The sequence below is a fragment of the Somniosus microcephalus genome, chromosome 4 (assembly GCF_052327205.1).
Source record: "Somniosus microcephalus isolate GS21.2 chromosome 4, FLI_Smic_1.0, whole genome shotgun sequence".
NCBI classification, from domain to species: domain Eukaryota; kingdom Metazoa; phylum Chordata; class Chondrichthyes; order Squaliformes; family Somniosidae; genus Somniosus; species Somniosus microcephalus.
Window position 1 is genome coordinate 344071840 of NC_140990.1, and position 18365 is coordinate 344090204.

An 18365-nucleotide genomic window follows, 5' to 3' on the forward strand; every position below is an offset into this window, starting at 1 on the left:
AGTTGATGACATTTTCCAGTTCGGGGCGAGAGCAGGAAACGGCACCGATACAGTCATCAATGTATTGGAAAAAGAGGTGAGGGAGGTGAACTGAGTAGGACTGGAACAAAGAATGTTCCAAATATCCCACGAAAAGGCAGGCATAGCTAGGGCCCATGCGGGTTCGCATAGCAACACCTTTGATTTGGAGGAAGTGAGTGGAGTCCAAGGAGAAGTTGTTCAATGTGAGAACAAGTTCAGCCAGGCGGAGGAGGGCGGTGGTGGCTGGGGACTGGTTGGGCCTCTGTTCAAGGAAGAAGCGGAGCGCCCTTTGTAGAAATGAAGGGGGGTGTGCTGGGGTTATTGTCTCTGGCCAGTCAGAAGTATCTGAGCTGCTCCAGAGCCCCGTGCAGCTTCGAATCGCTCCCCTTTTCTGGTTCTGACCGCCGGTCTTATTTCAGTAGCGATGTAGACAAAACGAGACTCGTGGTTGGGTGCAAAGAAGACCAGTATTTATTGAAATAAAGAATAAATTGAAAATAATGATGAATACAGCACACCTTTGCTTAATACAGCACACCTTTGCTTAATGGGAGGAGAAACAGACACATCGAGGGAAAATTGACTAAAATTACAATTTAACAAAATTCCCCTTTAATTCCCACCCCTTATACCTATCTAGGTTGCCTTGTAATGAGCCAGAAAATCTATGCTCACCAGTGAACGCCTGCTCCATGCCCCTGCGGTCTGTCCTTTTATTCTTCACTGCCCCGAAGTAGAGATACACCAGTAATTCAAAAGTAACTGCTGGTATTCCACTTCTTTGGGCGGGCTCCTGAGTTGTTGTTCTTGCAGGCAGGGCATGGAGGCGAGGCGGCAGAGAGAAAGAATGTGGCTTCCTGAGGGGCTATCTTTATACCCCATTGGGAGCCGTTATCTTCGCACCCAAATCTGGATGTATCTGGGCTATACAAAAGAGACCGAACTGTCCCCATCGACTGTAATGGGTTTGAATGTGTTTTCCCATTCATTTTAACTGGTTTGTGCTCAGTTTAAAATGTCTCACTGAATCCTTAAGTGTTCAGTCAACAGCACTCAAGTGGTTTGTAAACAATCCATTGTCCTGCGGTCACCGCCCAACCGCAACTGATTGACAGCTTTAAGTATTTAAGCCCTTGAGTCAACATCATAGAGGGCTTGTAAACAAACAACCCTTTGTCCTGTGAGTGAAACTCCCTAAACTGCAGTTGATTGAGAGTTTCAAGTACTTCAACATATTCGCACAGGCTGGTGTTTTTTTCCAAATCCTTTGTCAGCCAGGGATGGAAGATATACGAACAGGCTGTCTTTGTCTTCTGCCACGAGGCCTGACAGCCATTTTGATGCCCTGAGTTTTTAAGGTATATTCCACCCAGGTTTTCTTTAATCAAAAATAATCTTCGGGGGCTGTAGAAATTTTCCGAAATTTTTGCGAACCTTACACCTTAGGCCATCCTGGTGGGGGATGGAGGTGTAGTGGGATTGGATGTCTATAGTAAAAAGGAGGTGGTTGGGGCCTGGAAACTGTTAAAATGGCAGAGTGTGTCGGAAGAGTCACGAATGTAGGTGGGAAGAGACTGGACAAGGGGAGAAAAAAAGTGTCGAGATAGGAAGAGATAAGTTCCCGTGGGGCAAGAACAGGCTGAAATGATGGGTCTACCAGGTCAGCCCTGTTTGTGGATCTTGGGCTTGGGAAGGAGGTAGAAGCGGGCTGTGCGGGGTTGGGGAACTATGAGGTTGGTGGCCATGGAGGGAAGATCTCCAGAGGAGATGAGGTCAGTGATAGTCTTGGATACAATTGCTTGATGTTTGGTAGTGGGGTCATGATCCAGGGGGAGGTAGGAGGAGGTGTCAGAGAGTTACCGTTCAGCCCCCAGCAAGGTAGAGTTCGGTTCGCCAAACAACAACAGCGCCACCCTTGTCAGAAGGTTTAATGTTAGGGTTGGATATGAGAAAACGGAGTGCTGCAAGTTCAGAGGGAAGTTTGTTGGAGTGAGTGAGGAGAGTAGAGAAATTGAGACGGCTGATGTCACGATGGCAGTTCCCAATGGAAAGATTTAGAGAGGGTAAGAGGCCAGAAGTCCAGCTGGAAGGAGAATTCAGAAAATGGGAGAAATGGTCTGCTGTGCAAGGGGAAGACTCCTGGCCAAAGAAGTCGGCGTGGAGGCGAAGACGACAGAAGAAGAGCTCAGTGTTTTGCCGAGTTCGTAATTCATTGAGGTGGGAGTGTAAGTGGATAAAGCTGAGGCCTTTGCTAAGGACTGATCATTCAGGGTCAGAGAGGTGACAGTGAAAACACAAGGGGTGAGGTTGGAAGGAGGGATGGGATCAGAGGAAAGTGAAGGGGAAGAGGGTTCCAGAGGGGCGTTGGTACTCCAGAGTTGTTGAAGCTATGTAGAAGGTTGTTTTTCAAGGTCTGATCACACTTATCTAGATATCTTGTCATTGACCTGGTTTTATCGCTAGATTTGGATTATTGTTCTGCTTTTAGGGGTCATTGTTTCTCTATCATATAACTGCTTTGCCTCACAGTGAAGGTAACAGGCCAGTCACTAGCCAAAGGTTAACAGTTTGAAAATCAGCAAAATAAGCCACACACTTGGCAAAATACACAGCACTGCCCGCAGAGCATGTTGGCATTAAGAAATTCATGTCAAGTTACCCTGTTTCCAATATTCTTACAATTCCTTTTAGCGGTTTACCATTGAGTGTATATTTTATCTTTTTTAACTCTCAAAATGTATTGCCTCACATTTCTGTGGGTTAAATTTCATCTGACCCATTTCCTAACCTAGGTATTCACACTGAGCCACTTACAGTTCTCTTCACCATTGGCCACCTGGGCTCAGACCCGCCCACTCGGTGCTGCAAGTCCCGCCCCTCAGACTCCGATTGGTTGGAGGAACAACTGCCCGCTCGCTCCTCCAGTCTCTCTCGGCTGCTGTATTGTTCTGGAGATCACGTCAATCAAAAGGGCCGGTTGCTGCTGAGTCTGACCGTTCTGAGCTGGAGCAAGAAAAAAAAACAGCAATCCAACCAGTCAATGACAACAGTCAATAAATCTAAATTGTTGAAAGTCGGAGTTTAATACAGTGGTGGTGCGTCTGCACTGAGTGTTTGGCGGTTTTAAATGGCACCAAATGCCGGGGTTTCAGTTTCTATTATCCCTACTCCAAACCAATATTCCCTCTAATCTTTTTTTGTACTGAGCGGGCCACGAACTCCTTTGAGTGCGACCTTTTTGTCCGCGGGCAAATGTTCCAACAACAACAATAACTTTAAAGCATATACAGTATACAATAATGCCATATTGCCGCCCCACCATCTCAAATCATGAGCCAATCATAGAATCATAGAAATTTATGGAAGGAGGCCATTTCGGCCCATCGTGTCCGCGCCAGCCAACAAAGAGCTATCCAGCCTAATCCCACTTCCCAGCTCTTGGTCCGTAGCCCTGCAGGTTAGAGCATCCCAAGTGCACATCCAAGCACTTTTTAAATGTGGTTAGGGTGCCTGCCTCTACCACCCTTTCAGGCAGTGAGTTCCAGACCCCCATAACCCTTTGCATGAAGAAATTTCCCCTCAAATCCCCTCTAAACCTTCCACCAATTACTTTAAATCTGTGCCCCCTGGTTGTTGACCCCTCTGCTAAGGGAAATAGGTCCTTCTGATGCATTCTATCTAGGCCCCTCATAATTTTATACACCTGAATAAGGTCTCCCCTCAGCCTCTTCTGTTCCAATGAAAACAAACCCAGCCTATCCAATCTTTCCTCATAGCTAAAATTCCCCAGTCCAGGTAACATCCTCGTAAATCTCCTCTGTACCCTCTCCAGTGCAATCACATATTTCCTGTAATATGGTGACAAGGTTCGATGCAGGTTTAACACAACTTTCAGTGTCAGCTGTGGCTCAGTGGGTAGCACTCTCATCTCTGAGTCAGAAGGTTGTGGGTTCAATTCTCACTCCAGGGATTTGAGCACATAAAGCTAGGCTGACACTCCAGTGCTTGTACTGAGGGAGTGCTGCACTGTCGGAGGTGCCGTCTTTCGGATGAGACGTTAAACCTGTCTGCTCTCTCAGGTGGATGTAAAAGATCCCATGGCGCTATTTTGATGAAGAACAGGGGAGCTCTCTGTTGTGTATGTAACCTGTTCCACCTTAAGAGAGCTTAAGCCTGTTCCACCTTAAGAGATGTACTACTTTCTCAGGCTGCTGTAGACGTAATACCGGGGGTGAACACACCGGTATATAAGCACTGTGCAGTAATCTTGTATTCAGTATAGTCCCTACCTCCAACCAGTAAAGACCTGTTTTTATTGTTACTCATTAGTCTGTGTTTTAATTAACTAAATAATTCACAGACTTAACACTGGGGACGAGTCAGGTTCTTACCCTGCGGCAGTTATTCCACGGCGGTTGAAGAGAGGTTTCAAACCTCACCACTCACCACCCCACTGGAAGCGACAGGCATTAGGACCCTGAAGCCTCCATCAGCTTGTGAACCGGAGTAGAAGACAGGACTGGGGAAGAGAGAGGTACAGGGCGATAGCGATCGGCAGATAAGGGCCGGGCCGCTTTCAAGTGCGAGGCGCAGCCGGGCCATCGATCGCATCCGCTGATAAGGGCCGCACTCGGGGGCTGAAGGGAGACGGCGTCGGGGGACGGGTGAAGACCGCCAAGCGCGGGAAAACCGCCATTTTGTGGGCGGAGGACGACGGCAAGAGCGGGAAGCCGCCATCTTTGATAACAAGTAAACAAAATAAAATCTGAGAAATTGCAAATCTACAATGCCTAAACACGGGAATATTAGCACCTTTGATAGTGACCTCGAAGATTGGGCCATATATGTTGAAAGAGTAAAAAATTATTGTAAGGCCAATAAAATTCGTGACCAAGATAAAGCTCTAACATTATTAAATTTAATGGGTGCGAAGACATACGGGCAATTGAAACATCTGTTATCACCAGATGAACCGGCGGATAAGACGTTCGATGAGATTGTTACTGTCCTGAAAGATCATCTAAACCCCACGCCGCTGATGCTAGCGGAACGATTTAAATTTTACGACAGAAGGCAGCTACAGCATGAAAGCAATGCTGAATATTTGCTGGAATTGCGTAAATTAGTGAAATATTGCCAGTTTGGAACGGGACTGACAGAGGCACTTCGAGACAAATTTGTGTGTGGTTTATTTAAACAGGATACACAAAAGCGACTGCTCGAGGAGAATGAGCTGATGCTTCAGAAGGCGGTCACTATGGCAGCAGCACACGAAGCCGCAGCGAGAGGCACGGCAGTAATGCAACTACGGTCACCGGAGCTCAGTGCACACAAATTGGGTGTGAGTTCTGGCAAATGTTATCGTTGTGGAAAGACAACGCATGATCAGAACCAGTGTTGGTTTAAAAACCAAGAATGTAGAACTTGTGGTAGGCTTGGACATATAGCTAGAGTGTGCAGGTCAGCGAAGAAGACCAGCAACAAGAAGTCACCGCAAGGGAAATACGCAAAGGTACACAAGGTGGCCGAACAGGAGTCCGATTCTGACGCAAGCAGTATTGAACTGGCTAGCTTAAGGGTACTCAACGTTGGTAAGGGTGCAGACCTCCAGACAATTTGGGTTACTCTTCAGATAGAAGGAGTCCAAGTAAAAATGGAATTGGACACTGGATCGGCATTGTCGGTCATGAATAAGAAAGATTACAGAAGGTTATTCCAACATATTCCCCTACAGGATACGGAGATTACATTGACAACCTACACGGGGCAGAGAGTGTACCCCATCGGGACAATAAAGGTTGCAGTGGCCAACAAGGGCGAAGGAAGTCAAATAATGGACTTATATGTGCTACCGGAGGGAGGTCCACCACTACTAGGCCGGGAGTGGTTTAGAAACATAAATATGGACTGGCATTCGCTAAAAGCCATAAAGAGTGAGAACTCGGTGCAGATAATCAGCCCAGACTCTAGAACTGATGATGGTAAGACCAACCCATGTGCAAAAGACAAAGTTTCAGCACAGAATTCCACTGAGCAACAACAACATAGTTTAACAGAGAATTCTAAGTCTGTCAAGTCTACTGATATGCACATTTTTGAGGGACACTGGGCTCGAACTCAACTCCATTTCAAACTACAACAGCAATTAGAACAAATGATTTGCCGTTTTGAGCAAGAGATGAATGAAATAAAAAAGTTATTTGTTACAGAGTGGGAGAATCTGGAAAGTCAACAGAAGCAACTGATGGAGAAAATGGAGCAGGAGCACACCAACCATCTGCGCGAGGAGGCCGAACAAATCAAAGCTGATTCAGGTTCTGAAGGTGCGTGCCATAATCTGGTGTCAGAAGAGTTAACGGTCAGCCAACTCCTTCATATGCTGAGGGACAAGACTCTGAAATGGGAAAAACTTGAACACGAGCTGCGATCTTCAAAGGAAAAGGGTTCGGAGCCCTCAAAAGTCATTGAGATGGCTGATGTGACGACACAGACTGAAACGACTGCAACAGAGCAGCCATTGGATGCCAAAAGTACGCTGACTCACGTCAATGTAGAACAACAGACCGCTGAAACAGCTGCTCCGGTAGAGGGATTGCATAGTCCGATCAATCAATCTCCAAAGGAAGTTGAAGTATTAAAATCACAAATGAGGTCACTAGTAAACGACTTGCTGAAAGCCCAGAAAAAGCTGGATGCAGAGGTACACATGAAGAAGTCTCTTCAGGAAAGATGTCTGGATTTGGAACAAGAGCTGGCTAACGTCCAGCTGGGTATGGAGGAAATAGACGACCCTCTCACTGGTCTAGCTCAGGACGACACCGAATATTACCATGACCTGGTGGACGACACCGAATATTACGATGTCCTGTCCTGCCCAGCTTGTAACTTCGACTCCCAAAGTGCAGAAATCATGGAGGAGCACCAAAAGTCTACGGAACATCGGGAGAAGCTGGCTCTACGACGGAAACAGGAGGAAGAGAAGGAGGAACTGCGCATGCAGCTGGCAGCTGTGGCAGCTGACAATGGAGCCCAGAGAGTCTCCAAGAAGCAGAAAAGGAAAAGGAAAAACAGAAGATGACCCATCTGAACCATTATCACCTCTACCAGATCACACACGTGGTCCCTCCGAACGGAGCCAAATCAGTTCGGAAGTTCAAGCTGTTAAATCCATGAAAGGACTATTGAATGAGTAACGTGAACCGACTACACCACAGAGATTGAATCTGTGAACTGTTTTCCGCAGAGACTGAATCTGTGATATGTTACGTTAAACATGAAGTTATATATGTTATTACGTTATGTTAAATGGGGGGGATGACTATAAAGCTAAGAAGGGAGGAGTGTTGTGTATGTAACCTGTTCCACCTTAAGAGAGCTTAAGCCTGTTCCACCTTAAGAGATGTACTACTTTCTCAGGCTGCTGTAGACGTAATACCGGGGGTGAACACACCGGTATATAAGCACTGTGCAGTAATCTTGTATTCAGTATAGTCCCTACCTCCAACCAGTAAAGACCTGTTTTTATTGTTACTCATTAGTCTGTGTTTTAATTAACTAAATAATTCACAGACTTAACACTCTCAACAGTACCCTGGCCAATATTTATCCCTCAGTCAACATAACAAAAACTGATGATCTGGTCATTATCACATTGCTGTTTGTGGGAACTTGCTGTGTGCAAACTGGCTGCCGTGTTTCCTACATTACAACAGTGACTCCACTTCAAAAGTACTTCATTGGCTGTAAAGTGCTTTGAGACATCTGGTGGTCGTGAAAGGCGCTATATGAATGTAAGTCTTTCTTTAACTTCTTAGCTTTTGAATTCTATTCCTCTAGAAATGAACCCCAGTGCTTTGTTTGCACTTGTGGTTTTTTTAACCTGCGTTGCTACATTTAATGGTTTTTGAATCTATACCCCTAAATCCCTTTGCCCCTCTACCCCATTTAGCCTCTCATTTTTCCAAGGGGTATGTGGCCTTCTTATTCCTCCTACCAGAATGGACCACCTCACACTTATCTATTTTGAAATTCATTTGTCATTTACATGCCCATTCTGCAAGTTTGTTTATGATCAAATTAATTAAAAGCTTTTAGTTCGTCACGTACAAATTCTCTTTGTTTTTTAAAGAATTACTTGTCAGAAATGACTGGGTTATAAAAGAACTGCATAATAATGCATTAACACTTCAGAAACGTCACTCAGTTACACGGTTATGCATCAACAAACAATCCAAAAGCCCAAGGTGAGCTGAATGCAATTTGTATTAACTTTAAAGTTTTCAACGCATTAGCCCATCCCTCATGTCACTATAGCAGTGGCTGCACAAGCAGCAGGAGCAGCGGCTGCACGTCCACATAAGTAATTAGAATATGAATCATAATGCAACCAGACAACCAACAAATATAAAGTGCTGTAGTTCTTTAGTCAGCGGTATTAAAAAGAACTGAACAAAAATGTGTATCTGTATTTTCAACTTCAATCACTTCAATTAATAAGAACATAAGAAATAGGAGCAGGAGTAGGCCATACGGCCCCTCGAGCCTGCTCCGCCATTCAATAAGATCATGGCTGATCTTCTACCTCATCTCCACTTTCCTGCACTATCTCCATATCCCTTGATTCCCTTAATATTCAAAAATGTATCGATCTTGGTGTTGAATATATTCAATGGCTGAGCCTCCACAGCCCTCTGGGGTAGAGAATTCCAAGGATTCACCACCCTCTGAGTGAAGAAATTTCTCCTCATCTCAGTCCTAAATGGCTGACCCCTTATTCTGAGACTGTGATCCCTGGTTCTACAATCCCCAGCCAGGTGAAACATCCTCCCTGCATCAAGCCTGCCAAGCCCTGTAAGAATTTTTAAATGTTTTTGTTGTGTCTCAAGGGGTTTTATACCCGGATCTTTATAACAATTAAAGAAGGACTCCAGGGTGGAGTGTTTAGTTAACGGCCATTTTATTACAATGTGCTTCATCACTCAATGCACTACATTTCCCATAGTGCATTGCAAATCACAACTACGGTATCCCATGTGGGGACATTTCTAACACACATTCAAATACACAACATATTCCTCCCCCTTAAAATAGAATGTCCACAAAACAGAATAACTGAAAATGACTATAACTTCGGAAGAGGGTAGACTGCCTCTACATTCCGCTAACCCTGGGGATTATTCTGCCCCATGCACACAGGTTAGCACTAACTGTAAATAAGGCACTCTGGAGGCTGCCTTTCTCTTTGGGGGTAACGCCTAGTCTCAGGAGCAGGCTCTGGCTGGCTCTCCCGTGACCCTGCAGGCATGGCTTCCTCCCTCGATGGCACAAGAGTGGATGGTGCCACCGTCTCAGGGTCGGACGACCAGTCCCTGCTGGAGCCCCCAGCAGGTCCTTGATCCTCTGTTTCTTGGGTTACCTGTGGCGACTGTCTTGGCAGTAACTGGTCTACATGCCGTCTCCATGTTCGGTCATCTCCGGTGCGGACTCGGTATGAAACGGGGCCCGTCTTTTGAATGACCGTAGCCGGGACCCACCGCTCCGGGGTGGTGTAGTTACGCGTGAGGACATTGCCCCCCACCACAAAGTGTCATTCTTTGGACCTCTGAGCTCATCTGCTGACATGTGGTTAGCACTGTTGCCTCACAGCGCCAGGGACCCGGGTTCGAATCCGGCCTCGGGTGACTGTCTGTGTGGAGTTTGCACATTCTCCCCGTGTTTGCGTGGGTTTCCTCCGGGTGCTCCAGTTTCCTCCCACAGTCCAAAGATGTGCGGGTTAGGTTGATTGGCTATGATAAATTGACCCTTAGTGTTAGGGGGATTAAATACGTGGGGTTACAGGGATCGGGTGGGATATGTAGGGGTTATGGGGATCGGGTGGGATATGTGTCGGTGCAGGCTCGATGGGCCGAAATGGCCTCTATCTGCACTGTGGGGTTTCTGTGTGTGTGTGTGATCCTGCTGATTGGCGTGCACCACTGCTTCTGTGGACGTTGGCCTCAGCAAGTCAAGGCGTGTCCGTAGCTGTCTTCCCATGAGTAGGTAAGCAGGAGATGCTCCTGTCGTAGCATGAGGCGTGTTTCGGTATTTCAGCAAGAAAGCATTCAGGCGCTGCTTTAGAGAAGCATCACTTCTTGCAGCTGTCAACGCGCGTTTCAGTGTTCTGACAAATCTCTCTGCCAATCCATTCGTGGATGGATGATAAGGCGCGGAGAACGTGTGCTGGATTCCATTGCTCTTGAGGGACTCCTCCATCTCCTTGGATGTGAATTGTGTTCCATTGTCGGTTACGATCTGCTCCGGCAGACCAAATCGCCCAAACATCTGAGTCTCGCTGGTTTTCTCCGTAGTGGTAGTGGACATCATTGCAACCTCTGGCCATTTGGAATGGGAGTCCACCGCAACCAGGAACATCGCTCCTTCCACTGGTCCCGCGAAGTCCAGATGGATCCGTTGCCATGGTGTCGCTGGCCATTCCCATGGATGCAGTGGCGCTGCTCTTGGCGTATCCCTGGTTGTCTCGCATGATGGGCATGATTTCGCTTCAACTTCAATTTCATGATCCAGACCGGGCCACCGGAAGTAGCTTCGTGCCAGCTCCTTCATCCGGACAATACCACAATGTCCTGAGTGTAGCTCGTTGAGGACATGTTTCCGCAGCTTTGGTGGTATGATCACTCGCATGCCCCAAAGGAGGCATCCTGACGTGACAGACAACTCCTTCCCTCTCGACAGGTAAGGTAGGAGCTCAGGTGGTGCGTCTGACACCCGTGATCCATCTCCTCGCATCACCCGATCCAGCACCTTGGATAGCGTAGGGTCCACTCTGGTCTCTTGACCTGCCGGGCTGTGACAGGGGCATTGCTCACCATGTCAAAGTAGAAAATCTTCTGCTCACAGCCTTCAGAGGGCACAGGCAGCGGAAGTCTTGACAACCCGTCTGCATTGCCATGTGCTGCTGACCTCCGGTATTTGATGTTGTAATTGTGAGCGCTTAACATCAGCGCCCAGCGCTGCATCCTGCACACTGCCAGGGAGGGTATTCCTGTGTGTGGACCAAAGATCGATGTCAGAGGACGATGATCCATCAGCAAGGTGAATTTCCTTCCGAACAAGTAGTGATGGAACTTTTTGATTCCAAAGATGATGCCCAAAGCCTCTTTTTCGATCTGCGGGTATTTCACCTCCGCCTTGCTCAGGGACCTTGACGCGAATGCAATCGGCTTCTCTTCGCCTGAGGGAAAGATGTGGGACACGACCGCGCCGACGCCATAAGGCGACGCGTCACAGGCCAGCTGAATCTGCAACAACGGGTCAAAGTACGTCAACACTCTGGGGTCAGTCAAAGCTGCTTTGGCTTTCTTGAATGCAGCTTCGCACTCCTTCGTCCACACCAGGCCTTGCCCTGACACAGCAACTACTGATGTTAATCCAGCTCCCTTGCACTGTCACTCAGTAACCCATCTCCCCCAGCAACCTGTGTTATTGACTGTATCTCTACTGGTGTTAATCCAGCTCCCTTGCACTGTCACTCAGTAACCCCTCTCCCCCAGCGCCCTGTGTCTCTGACTGTATCTCTACTGATGTTAATCCAGCTCCCTCACACTGTCACTCAGTAACCCCTCTCCCCCAGCGCCCTGTGTTACTGACTGTGTCTCTACTGATGTTAATCCAGCTCCCTCGCACTGTTACATAGTAACCCCTCTCCCCCCAGCGCTGTGTCACTGACTGTATCTCTACTGATGTTAATCCAGCTCCCTCACACTGTCACTCAGTAACCCCTCCCCCAGCACCCTGTGTTACTGACTATCTGTCTTGTACCGCTGCAGTACGTGTGGTGAAGCTTCTCGACAATGCTGTTGGTTAGTTAGGATACAGGATTTTGACACGTGTTGATCCAGCTCCCAAGAAGCAAATCAAGCCCCATGCCACAAGTGGAGGTTCCTTATCTCTGGACTGGTGACCTAGCAACAAACCCCACTGGTTTGATCCAGAACAAATATTGAGGTCTGAGCCGTAGCTCAGTGGGATGACTCTCTGCCTCTGAGTCAGAAGGTTGTGAGCTCAAGCTGTAAAGCGCTTTGGGGCATTCGGTGGTCCTGAAAGGGACCATAGAAATGCAAATCTGTTGACAGAACCTGAAATGCATCGGACCTTTTATATTCCAACAGCACTGCAAAAACAGGATGAAGACTGAATTTGGTTCATTGAGAGGTGGATTTGGTTCATTGAGAGGTTCATTGAGAAACGATATGTCCAGGCAGAAATATATTATCGCTTTCCAGAAACTGGGGAAGATTATAGAGGAAGCTGTAGAACAGCATCTTTGGAACCCAGTGAAATACCTGTAAGTTTGATGTGATGTGTCTCTGTGAAATTGTTTATTTTGAAGACTTTTTCTGAAAATATTAGCCTAGACCTTTCTAGTGGTGATAGCAGTGGATAAAGCCCTGAGAATGTGAAATTCCTGCTCCTTGTGGGGGAGGGCCATGCCTTGTTCTCAAGTCTGGTGGTGGGGGTGGGGGGGGTGGGGGAGGACTGAGTTGCGGGGGGGGGCGGGGGAGGACTGAGTTGCGGGGGGGGCGGCGGGGGAGGACTGAGTTGCAGGGGGGGCGGGGGAGGACTGAGTTGCGGGGGGGGCGGGGGAGGACTGAGTTGCGGGGGGGCGGCGGGGGAGGACTGAGTTGCAGGGGGGGCGGGGGAGGACTGAGTTGCGGGGGGGCGGCGGGGGAGGACTGAGTTGCGGGGGGGCGGGGGAGGACTGAGTTGCGGGGGAGGACTGAGTTGCGGGGGGGGCGGGGGAGGACTGAGTTGCGGGGGTGGGGGGGGCGGGGGAGGACTGAGTTGCGGGGGGGACTGAGTTGCGGGGGGGCGGGGGAGGACTGAGTTGCGGGGGGGCGGGGGAGGACTGAGTTGCGGGGGAGGACTGAGTTGCGGGGGGGGCGGGGGAGGACTGAGTTGCGGGGGTGGGGGGGGCGGGGGAGGACTGAGTTGCGGGGGGGACTGAGTTGCGGGGGGGCGGGGGAGGACTGAGTTGCGGGGGGGGCGGGGGAGGACTGAGTTGCGGGGGAGGACTGAGTTGCAGGGGGGGCGGGGGAGGACTGAGTTGCGGGGGGGCGGGGGAGGACTGAGTTGCGGGGGGGCGGGGGAGGACTGAGTTGCGGGGGGCGGGGGAGGACTGAGTTGCGGGGGAGGACTGAGTTGCGGGGGGGGCGGGGGAGGACTGAGTTGCGGGGGTGGGGGGGGCGGGGGAGGACTGAGTTGCGGGGGGGACTGAGTTGCGGGGGGGCGGGGGAGGACTGAGTTGCGGGGGGGGCGGGGGAGGACTGAGTTGCGGGGGGGCAGGGGAGGACTGAGTTGCGGTAGGGGGGCGGGGGAGGACTGAGTTGCGGGGGGGCGGGGCGGGGGAGGACTGAGTTGCGGTGGGGGGGAGGACTGAGTTGCGGTGGGGGGGAGGACTGAGTTGCGGGGGGTCGGCGGGGGAGGACTGAGTTGCGGGGGGGCGGGGGAGGACTCAGTTGCGGGGGGGTGCGGGGGAGGACTGAGATGCGGGGGGGCGGGGGAGGACTGAGTTGCGGGGGGGGAGGTTAGAGTTGCGGTGGGGGGGCGGGGGAGGACTGAGTTGCGGGGGGGGCGGGGCGGGGGAGGACTGAGTTGCGGTGGGGGGGAGGATTGAGTTGCGGTGGGGGGGAGGACTGAGTTGCGGGGGGGGGCGGGGGAGGACTGAGATGCGGGGGGGCGGCGGGGGAGGACTGAGTTGCGGGGGGCGGGGGAGGACTGAGTTGCGGGGGGGCGGGGGAGGACTGAGTTGCGGGGGGGCGGGGGAGGACTGAGATGCGGGGGGGAGGACTGAGTTGCGGGGGGAGGACTGAGTTGCGGGGGGGGAGGGCTGAGTTGCGGGGGGGTGGCGGGGGAGGACTGAGTTGCGGGGGGGCGGGGGAGGACTGAGTTGCGGGGGGGAGGACTGAGTTGCGGGGGGGTGGCGGGGGAGGACTGAGTTGCGGGGGGGCGGGGGAGGACTGAGTTGCGGGGGGGGCGGGGGAGGACTGAGTTGCGGGGGGGGCGGCGGGGGAGGACTGAGTTGCGGGGGGGCGGGGGAGGACTGAGTTGCGGGGGGTGCAGGGGAGGACTGAGTTGCGGGGGGGCGGGGGAGGACTGAGTTGCGGGGGGGCGGGGGAGGACTGAGTTGCGGGGGGGCGGGGGAGGACTGAGTTGCGGGGGGCGGGGGAGGACTGAGTTGCGGGGGGGGCGGGGGAGGACTGAGTTGCGGGGGGGCGGGGGAGGACTGAGTTGCGGGGGGGCGGGGGAGGACTGAGTTGCGGGGGGGCGGGGGAGGACTGAGTTGCGGGGGGGTGCGGGGGATGACTGAGTTGCGGGGGGGCGGGGGAGGACTGAGTTGCGGGGGGGGAGGACTGAGTTGCGGGGGGGAGGACTGAGTTGCGGGGGGGCGGCGGGGGAGGACTGAGTTGCTGGGGGTGGCGGGGGAGGACTGAGTTGCGGGGGGGGGCGGGGGAGGACTGAGTTGCGGGGGGGGCAGGGCGGGGGAGGACTGAGTTGCGGTGGGGGGGTTGGAAGTTTGCCGCACAATGTCCTTATTTTGGTGGATGAGGCACTGCTTGCTCACGCCCACATCCTCCGTGCTGTGACTCAAAGTGGAGCGACTGGTAGGATGTCATTTGCCTCCTTAAATCTCACCACTCCTGCACCTGTGTGGCTGGATGAGGTGTGTGTGCTTCCTGCACCGATGAGGTTGCTACAGTTAAATTGCTGATATTTTAATTAAAAAATGTTTGACTATTTGGCCAAAATGCTCACTGGGAGTGAATGGGAGAACAGCAAGAAGGGCATTGGGGTATTGGAGTCTTGAGGTGCTGTGGGCAGGTACGAGGGTATGAGTGGGAGATGGGGCAAAGGCAGGTGATGTTCCAGAGCTAGAAGTAAGTGGCCTTTGTGATGGAGAAGATATTGGGACTGAAGGACAGGTTAAATAGGACACTGAGGATGTGGAGAGAGCAACTCAGCCTGTGAAAGTGGCCGTGACGTGAAAGAATATTGCACAAGTAGCACTTGTGGTGGTGCGGGAGAGGAAAACTGGATTTCAGTTAATATAGCTGAAAACACAGAGGTACTGGAGTGGATTATAGAGGGGGGAGAGGGAGAGGGTGATGGAGGGAGAGAGAGAGAGTGATGGAGGGAGAGAGAGAGGGTGATGGAGGGAGAGAGAGAGAGTGATGGAGGGAGAGAGAGAGAGTGATGGAGGGAGAGAGAGTGATGGAGGGAGAGAGAGAGAGTGATGGAGGGAGAGGGTGATGGAGGGAGAGAGAGAGAGTGATGGAGGGAGGGAGAGAGGGTGATGGAGGGAGAGTGAGAGATTGATGGAGGGAGAGAGAGAGAGTGATGGAGGGAGAGAGAGAGAGTGATGGAGGGAGAGAGAGAGGGTGATGGAGGGAGAGAGCGAGAGTGATGGAGGGAGAGAGAGAGAGTGATGGAGGGAGAGAGAGAGAGTGATGGAGGGAGAGAGAGAGAGTGATGGAGGGGGAGAGAGAGGGTGATGGAGGGAGAGAGAGAGAGTGATGGAGGGAGAGAGAGAGAGTGATGGAGGGAGAGAGAGAGAGTGATGGAGGGAGAGAGAGAGGGTGGTGGAGGGAGATAGAGAGAGTGATGGAGGGAGAGAGAGAGAGTGATGGAGGGAGAGAGAGAGAGTGATGGAGGGAGAGAGAGAGAGAGTGATGGAGGGAGAGAGAGAGTGATGGAAGGAGAGAGAGAGAGTGATGGAGGGAGAGAGAGAGGGTGATGGAGGGAGAGAGAGAGGGTGATGGAGGGAGAGAGAGAGAGTGATGGAAGGAGAGAGAGAGAGTGATGGAAGGAGAGAGAGAGAGTGATGGAGGGAGAGAGAGAGAGTGATGGAGGGAGAGAGAGAGAGAGTGATGGAGGGAGAGAGAGAGTGATGGAAGGAGAGAGAGAGAGTGATGGAGGGAGAGAGAGAGGGTGATGGATGGAGAGAGAGAGGGTGATGGAGGGAGAGAGAGAGAGTGATGGAAGGAGAGAGAGTGATGGAGGGAGAGAGAGAGTGATGGAGGGAGAGAGAAAGAGTGATGGAAGGAGAGAGAGAGAGTGATGGAGGGAGAGAGAGAGGGAGATGGAGAGAGAGAGAGAGAGTGATGGAGGGAGAGAGAGAGAGTGATGGAGGGAGAGAGAGAGTGATGGAGGGAGAGAGAGCGGGTGATGGAGGGAGAGAGAGAGGGTGATGGAGGAAGAGAGAGAGGGTGATGGAGGGAGAGAGAGAGAGTGATGGAGGGAGAGAGAGGGGGTGATGGATGGAAGAGAGAGAGTGATGGAGGGAGAGAGAGAGGGTGATGGAGGGAGAGAGAGAGTGAGGGAGGGAGAGAGAGAGAGTGAGGGAGGGAGAGAGAGAGAGTGATGGAGGGAGAGAGAGAGGGTGATGGAGGGAGAGAGAGAGGGTGATGGAGGGAGAGAGAGGGTGATGGAGGGAGAGAGAGAGGGTGATGGAGGGAGAGAGAGAAAGAGAGGGTGATGGAGGGAGAGAGGGGGTGATGGAGGGAGAGAGAGAGAATGATGGAGGGAGAGAGAGAGAGTGATGGAGGGAGAGAGAGAAAGTGATGCAGGGAGAGAGAGAGTGATGGAGGGAGAGAGAGAGAATGATGGAGGTAGAGAGAGAGAGTGATGGAGAGAGAGAGAGAGAGTGATGGAGAGAGAGAGAGAGGGTGATGGAGGGAGAGAGAGAGGGAGATGGAGAGAGAGAGAGAGAGTGATGGAGGGAGAGAGAGAGAGTGATGGAGGGAGAGAGAGAGTGATGGAGGGAGAGAGAGAGGGTGATGGAGGGAGAGAGAGAGGGTGATGGAGGGAGAGAGAGAGGGTGATGGAGGGAGAGAGAGAGAGTGATGGAGGGAGAGAGAGAGAGTGATGGATGGAGAGAGAGAGAGTGATGGATGGAGAGAGAGAGAGTGATGGAGGGAGAGAGAGAGGGTGATGGAGGGAGAGAGAGAGTGAGGGAGGGAGAGAGAGAGAGTGAGGGAGGGAGAGAGAGAGAGTGATGGAGGGAGAGAGAGAGGGTGATGGAGGGAGAGAGAGAGGGTGATGGAGGGAGAGAGAGGGTGATGGAGGGAGAGAGAGGGTGATGGAGGGAGAGAGAGAAGAGAGGGTGATGGAGGGGAAGAGGGGGTGATGGAGGGAGAGAGAGAGAGTGATGGAGGGAGGGAGAGAGAGTGATGGAGGGAGAGAGAGAAAGTGATGCAGGGAGAGAGAGAGTGATGGAGGGAGAGAGAGAGAATGATGGAGGTAGAGAGAGAGAGTGATGGAGAGAGAGAGAGAGGGTGATGGAGGGAGAGAGAGAGTGTGATGCAGGGAGAGAGAGAGAGTGAAGGAGAGAGAGAGAGAGAGTGATGGAGGGAGAGAGAGAGGGTGATGGAGGGAGAGAGAGAGAGAGAGTGATGGCCTGAGACCGACACGACGACACGAGGAGATCCGCCCAGAGCGCGGAGAGCGAATGAGTCCGGGGCACGGAGAGTGGACGAGTTTGGAACACGGAGAGAGAGAGCGAGTCCGAGGCCCGGAGAGCGAGTGAGAGAGTCGGAAGAGAAAAAAATAACCGGAGAAATAAGTTTTACCTAATTCTACCTAAGTTTCATTTTAGTTAAAGTTAGTTCGGAAAAAGTTTAATTTTATTTAAATACCTGAAAAAAGAACAACAAACCCGCGAGGAAAAGGAATAGAAACCCGAGAGAAACGATAAACTACCCGAACCAAGATCCTGTGAGAGAAAGAGAAAGATAAACCTTTAAGAACAGCTATATCAAAGATGAACCCCTGAAAAACTCCCAATTTTGGACCTAAAAGTGGGCTAAGGTGGAACACGACACAAAAAAGAGGAAAAAAAAAAGATATCTATCTGAGACAAAAAACAAACGACTACAATGAGCAGGGAAATGATATATCCTGAGCAATGCACAAAAAATAAAGCAAAGGAAAAATACAAGTACACAACACTAAAAAATAACCCAGAGACCCTCTACGTTGACTATACCACACACAAAGGGACTAAGCTGAAGAACAACCTCATATTCTACACCGAATACATCACCTCCTGGAAGGAGACTTTACAAAAACACTACACATACGTCTCCAGTGAAGGTATTGGCAGTGGAGGCAGACTGAAAATATGTAAAGATGGAAACCTAGATAAAGATGACCCCCTGCTAACCATAAGCTACTACAACAAAAATAGAAAGATCATGATACAGGGGAATGTGGAAAATCTGGACTCCTTCGAAAAGGAATTCCCCCAGTTGAAAACTAAGGCAGACACAAAGAGGACCAATGGACAGGAA